Here is a 6,719-nt window from a genome sequence, read left to right as displayed (position 1 = left end):
ATTGGAGTCATAGCTGATATACCTAATATATAGACACAAACCCAAACAGGCAGCCAAAATGGGAAGATAAAAAACAACAATCCCCAAATGAAAGAACAAGAGAATTCTCCAGAAGAAGAGATAAATGAAATAAAGATAAGAAATTAATATAGAATTCAGAATAATGATGGTAAAGATGCTCAAAGCATGAGAAAAGATATAGTAACTATGAAAAAGATCAGTTGGAAATAATGACATAGCACAAATAAAGAATACACAGCAAATTAGAGAAAGCTGAGGATCAGATTAGTGAATTAGAAGACAGGGCAAACAAAGTCACTTGATCAGAGAACTAAAAAGCCAAAGCAAAAATGAGAGAACAACTTATGGGAGCTGCGGGACAACTGGAAAGGTAACAACATTGACATAATTGGAGTGCCAGAGGGGACATGAGCAAGGGATCGGGAACATGTTTGAAAAAGTAATGGTAGAAAATACCCCTAACCTGGTGGAGGAAAAAGTCACACAAGTTCAGGAAGTATAGAGAGTCCCAAGCAAGAAGAACCCAAATAGGCCCACACCTAGACACATCAAAATTAAAATGCCAAAAATTAAAGACGAGAGAATCTTAAAGGCAGCAAGAAAAAAAAATTTGTTACCTACAGAAGCGCTCCCATAAGGCTGTCACTGATTTTTCAGGCCAGAAGGGAATGGCATGAAATATTCAAAGTATTAAAAAGCAAGAATCCGAAACCAATATCATAGAGCAAGGCCAAAGAGCTTCCCAGACAGAAAAGGGCTAACGGGATTTATCACCACCAAACCAGCATTATGAGAAATGCTAAAGAGACAGCTGTAATGAGAAGAATTAGAGATAGAAACTTAGCCATACAGAATTAAAATGGCAATAAATAAATACCTATCCATAATAACCTTTAATGTTAATGGATTAAATGCTTTAAACAAAAGACATAGAGTAGCTTAATGGATTAAAAAACATGACCCTACTATATGCTGTCTACAAGAGCCTCACCTCAGAACAATATGTTGAGTGAATGATCACTGGGGAGTCCAAGGAAGAAAGTGATTGGCTGAAAAAACTTTCCCAAGAGAGAGTTGAAGATGGCTGGCCCAAGGGAAGGTAGAGTACAGGCAGTGAGTGAGAGAAGGAAAGGAGAGCGTGTGGCCGCACAGGGAGTGTTTATTTGTGAGCTGAGGGGCAGCTGTACCCCAGGGGACTGTAAGGATTGCTGGACGGGGTTACCCTGCCCGGGCAGCCTCCACTGCTGCTGACATCCCTCCCGGAAGCCTAAAAATCCCGGGATCCACAACACCCGGCGAACAGCTGCAGCCCCGGGAGCACGGGTCCCCAAGCAGCGCGGACACACGGATTCGGAGCGCTGCACCTCTTCACAGAAAGGCCAGATTTCGCCTAGGATAAGGTGAGGTCTGTGACCCAGGCAGAGAGAAACGCACACAATGGGAGCTAGAGGACCTGGGAAGTCTGAGGCTCCCCCCCCCCCCCCCCCCCCAAAAAATAGCATGGCGTTGGGGCTAGAGTGATCGCAAATGTGGAAGGGGGTCCGCAGGTCTGCTAGCAAAAGGGAACTCTAAAAAGCAACCCATAGCTGAACTGGGCACAAAAGGACCGCCTAAAAGGTTTTTGTTTTGTTTTGCTTTGTTTTGTTTTTAATATATTTTATTGATTTTTTTTTTTTTTTTTTTTTTTTTTTTTTTTTTTTACAGAGAGGAAGAGAGAGGGATAGAGAGTTAGAAACATCGCCCTTGACTGGAATCGAACCTGGAACCTTTCAGTCCTTAGGCCAAGGCTCTATCCACTGAGCCAAACCGGTTTCGGCAGGACCGCCTAAAAGTTTTAACAGCCTTCCCGGCGGCTTAGAGCCAGCGGGGAAAAGACTGCACAGACTTGCACCACAGCCCAGAGTTTGCACACTTATTCTGGCTCTCTCTCTCTTTTTTTTTTTCTCCCTCCCCTTCTTTAAATCCTTGCTTTTGATTACTAAGCCCAATATATAGGATCACCCAATTGGGGACACTCTAAGAGAATGCAGGGGAAAGTTGTTTTTCTGGAACCTGAGAATCAGAGGGGGGAATAATGATCAGCGCTGAGGCAGCCCATTCCCCCAAACCAGTATTAAGTGCCACAGGAAAACAAAATCTAAACACTAGCTAGAGAGATCCTATACACCTGGAGGTCAATCCAGAAACACTGCCACCCAGGCGTTAAGACACAAATAAAGGAGTATAAGGAAAAAAGTACTGCCTGCTTGAAAAATCAGGACTGTGGCTTACAACACTGAGGAGCAGTGGAACACAGGGAACTTTAATACTCTCCTGACTAGGAAACAGGAGGTGAGCCACACAGAACAGTAGAGGAAATGAATGACCTTCAATACTGCACATTTTAATTTTAATTTTCATCTTTTACTTAAGAAATTTTTTTCTCACTTGATTTTACCTTTTTAACTATTACATTTTTATTTTTAATCAGTATTATTACTACTACTATTTTTCCTTTTTTAAGTGTCATTTTATTTTATCTTTATTTTATTTTATTTTGGGATTAGTGTTCTACATTCTATTTTCATGTTTCCTTCAGCATCATTTTACTGTATCTCAACTTTACCTTTATGCCAACACTCTCTTCCTTACTTTTCCTTTTTTGTTGTCCTGTTTCTCTTAACCTATTCCTGCTTTAGATTTTCCCTATTTCTTCTTTTTACCCCCTGTTAAAATTTTACCCTACTTGTATATCTAATTTCCAATTCCCTGCTCTAAGTCCATACACACCTCTCTCCTCTCTTTTTTCACTATCCAAATTCTTTTTCCCCCCTCTCTGTCCTTTTCTTGTTGTTTGCTTGATTATGATTATATTGGGGGTTTTTATGTGAGATTGTTTCACTTTTTGTTTTTGTTTTTTTAATTAATTTCTTTATTGATTAAGGTATCACATATTTGTCCTCAACCCTCCATTCCAATCCTTCACCCCTCCCCACTCATGCCCCCACCCCCTAATGTCCTTGACCACTGGTTAGGTTCATATGTATGCACATAAATCCTTTGGTTGATCTCTCCCTTTTATCCCCACCCTCCCTCTGAGGTCCAACAGTCTGACCCATGGCTCCTTATCTCTGGGTCTGATCTTGTTCATCAGTCTATATTGTTCATCATTTCTCCTAAATGAGTGAGATCATGTCCTACTGAAAATATACTTATAAGAATCAAAAATGAGACAAGCAATAATGGTTATGCTGAAAGGCAAATGAATCAGTCTGTAGTGGGTTTCTTTCTGGGCCAACAGTTCTTTTGAAACCCAATTTTAATGTTCCTTAAGTGTATATGTCAGCAATGATATTTTAGTTCTGGATGGTGGGCAAATAGTGGTAATGCAAGTCCAACTCTCTCTGATTTGGTCCTGGGCAACCTGCAGTGATACACAGCTGCTGACTGTTATTATGGCAAGGCATCATCAGTGTCTTCCCTCTCTGGACTGCTTCTCTTCTGTCTTCATGGCTGGAGTAGTCCTCTCAGTTCCTCTCTGTTGACGGATGCTTGTTTTTGTTTGTTTGTTTTTTGCTTCTGTTTTTCTTCACCTTGCTTGATATTAGTTGTTGTTTGTAGTTTGCATGCATCTCTAGGTATTAGTTGCTTATATTTGTTGGGCTTAATGGCTGTTCTATTGGAGCTTTCTCCCCATATAAATAGTTTTTCCACTCTTCTTTTTTATTCTCTTTCTTTCCTCTCTTACTTTTTTTTTCCCTTTCCCAATTTCATTTTTGCACTCCTTGTTTTTTTCTTTTTTCTCTCCTCTCTTTCTTATCCCCTAATTCTCTTTTCTCTGGTGGTAACCTTTATTTGGGGTTATTCATATCGAGAATACATTTGTGTTCAGTGCCTTGTGCATTGTGCCTTGTTGTGTTGTATTTTGTGCCTTTAAATCAATGCAGGAGAGAGAGAACTACATAACCAGACACCCAGAGAAGAGAGACCAAGGGGAGACAAAGAAACAGCCCAGCTTTCCCTGCCGCCATGGAGTTGTGCGGAGGCGGAGGCTTGGGTGAGTTCAAGATTCGGCTCTACCCGTAACCCACCACCATGGCCGAGGAAGGCATTGCTGCTGGAGGTGTAATGGACGTTAACACTGCTTTGCAAGAGGTGCTGAAGACCATCCTCATCCATGACAGCCTCGCGTGCTGAATTCACGAAGGCACCAAAGCCTTAGACAAGGGCCAAGCCCACTTTTGTGTACTTGCATCCAACTGTGATGAGCCTATGTACATCAAGTTGGTGGAGGCTCTTTGCGCTGAACACCAAATCAACCTCATTAAGGTTGACGACAACAAGAAACTAGAGGAATGAGTAGGCCTCTGTAAAATTGACAGAGAGGGAAAACCCCATAAAGTGGTTGGCTGCAGTTGCGTGGTGGTTAAGGACTATGGCAAAGAGTCTCAGGCAAAGGATGTCATTGAGGAGTACTTCAAATGCAAGAAATGAACAAATAAACTTGGCTTAAAAAAAAAGAAAAGAAAAGAAAAGAAAAAGAAAAAAGAAACAGCCCGCATATGAAAGAAAAGCAGGCATCACCAAAAAAGGAAGTAAACGAAATGGAGGCAAGCACATGTCAGAGAAAGAATTAAGAGAAATGGTCATAATGTGGATGAAAAGAATGGAAGACAAATTCAACAATATGTGTAAGAACCAAGAGGAAATGAAGAACCAAGAAGAAATGAAAAAAATGACATTACTGCTATAAAGAACTCAATAGAAAGCATCAACAGTAGACTAGAAGAAGCAGAGGACCACATCAGTGAGCTAGAAGATAAGGTAGGAAAAAAAAACACCAAATAGAGCAGCTTCTAAAAAAAAATTTAAAAAGCAGGAGGAGAGCCTAAGGGAACTTTTGGACAACATGAAACAAAACAACAACCAGGAGGATCCAAGATGGCTGCTCAGGTAGACAACTAACTGCAGCAGCACACAACAATTTCAATGGAATACAACTAAAATGTAGAGTGGACATTGCCCAGATCTACAGGTAGTCGACTGACTGAAAATTCTACAACAAGAAGGAAAGCAAAAACCAGAAGGAAAATCAGAGGAGCTGAAAAATCCTAAGGTACAGAGACATGCTGAGCGCAGGCACGCCTGAGCGGAGAGGACACAGCCGGAGAGGAGGAGAAGGCTGGGTGCCTGCCTGGCGCTCCCTAGCAGGAAGGATATAAAAACCCTGGCCTGGGCTGAACCCCAGAACCAGCAACGCTGAGCCCCAGTTATGGGCCAGACCCTGGGGACCCAGGCTTGGGCAGGGGGAGACGGGGCTGTGAGGCGGAATCCCAGGGGAGCGGTGAAAAGCAGGGCCCCCGGAGTCGCGCACATTGCACGCAGAGGATGGAATGTTGACTCTGATGCTGGATTCCCCTGGCGGGAAGAAACAAAACCTCCAGCGGTGCTGAGCCCCACTCCCAACTACTGAACCCCAGTTCTAGGCCAATCCCTGGGGACCCAGGCTCAAGCAGAGAGAGACGGGGCTGTGAGGCGGAGTCCTGGGGGAGCAGCGAAAAGTGAGCCCCGGAGTTGCGCGCAGAGGACAGTCTGTTGACTCTGATGCTAGACACCCCTAGCGGGAAGGAGGAAAAAAGCTCCAGACTGGAGGAACGCGACGAGGAGCAGGAGCCAGCCAGCCAGGCACCAGCAAGGAGCTGGGCGACGGGGCCCCGCTGAGCATGGGCCACGGAGCCGAGGCCAGGGGCTGCTTCCTGGGCAGCGCCGACCCCGGCAACAGGCTGAAGCAGCGCAGGAGCCCACGGAGAACAAAGGGGTGCCACAGGCCAACCTGCTGAGCTTCCAGGACAAGGAGGAAGAAACCAAAGGAGTTCTCAATGTGAAGAAATCAAGTGGGAGCAAAAGATAGTAAAATTACTTAAGAAAAAATATAGAGAAGATCTTGAAAAATTGAAGACTAAGTCAGAACTCAACTCAGTAGCCAACATTGCAACATAAATGCGTTTTTTTTAAAAAAAAGGACAGAATGTTGGAACGGCAGCAGCCAGACCTAGAGTGGCCAGGCACAAGGCAGTGGCAGCTGGGCCTGGAGCAGCAACAGCCAGGCCCCAGAGCAGCAACAGCCAGGCCTGGAACAGCCAGACTTGGGGCAGTGGCAGCCAGGCCTGAGGCGGAGGCGGCCAAACCCAGGGTGGCCAGTCCAGGAACACCCAGAACCAGAGTGGCCGGGCCCGGAGAAGCCGGGCCCAGAGCAGTCGGGTCGGGAGCAGCCAGGCCCAGAACATCAGCAGCCAAGCCTGGAGCATCCAGGCAGGGAGCTTCCAGGCTCGGAGTGGCTGGTCCCGGGGCAGCTGGGCCCAGAACAGCTGGGTTAGGAGCAGCCAGGCACAGAGGAGCAGCAACCATACTTGGAGCAGCCAGGTCGGGAGCGGCCGGGCCCGGAGCAGCCAGGTCGGGTGTGGCCAGGCCTGGAGCAGCAGCTGCCAGGCTGGGAGCGGCCAGGCCTGGAGTGGCCGGGCCCAGAGCAACTGAGCCCAGAGCAACTGAGCCCAGAGCAGCAGGGTCGGGTGCGGCCAGGCCCAGAGCAGCAGCAGCCTCGCCCGGAGCAGCCAAGTCAGGAGCGGCAGTGGCCAGACCAGAAGCAGCTGATTGTGGAATGGACAAGAGCAACAGAGGCCAGGCCCGGAGCGGCCAGGCCCGGAACAGCTCGCTCTTTG

The 6,719-nt window shown here is 46.0% G+C and overlaps 1 pseudogene; it reads left to right on the top strand.

Annotated features, from left to right (window-relative positions):
* Window positions 1-4,015: 4,015 nt before the first annotated feature.
* On the top strand, window positions 4,016-4,524 carry LOC118726766 (annotated as a pseudogene).
* Window positions 4,525-6,719: the final 2,195 nt, after the last annotated feature.

This window comes from Pipistrellus kuhlii, unplaced genomic scaffold (assembly GCF_014108245.1).
Source record: "Pipistrellus kuhlii isolate mPipKuh1 unplaced genomic scaffold, mPipKuh1.p scaffold_m20_p_23, whole genome shotgun sequence".
NCBI lineage: Eukaryota > Metazoa > Chordata > Mammalia > Chiroptera > Vespertilionidae > Pipistrellus > Pipistrellus kuhlii.
Note: the sequence above shows the minus strand (reverse complement) of the source record. Positions and strands in the feature narration are given on the sequence as shown.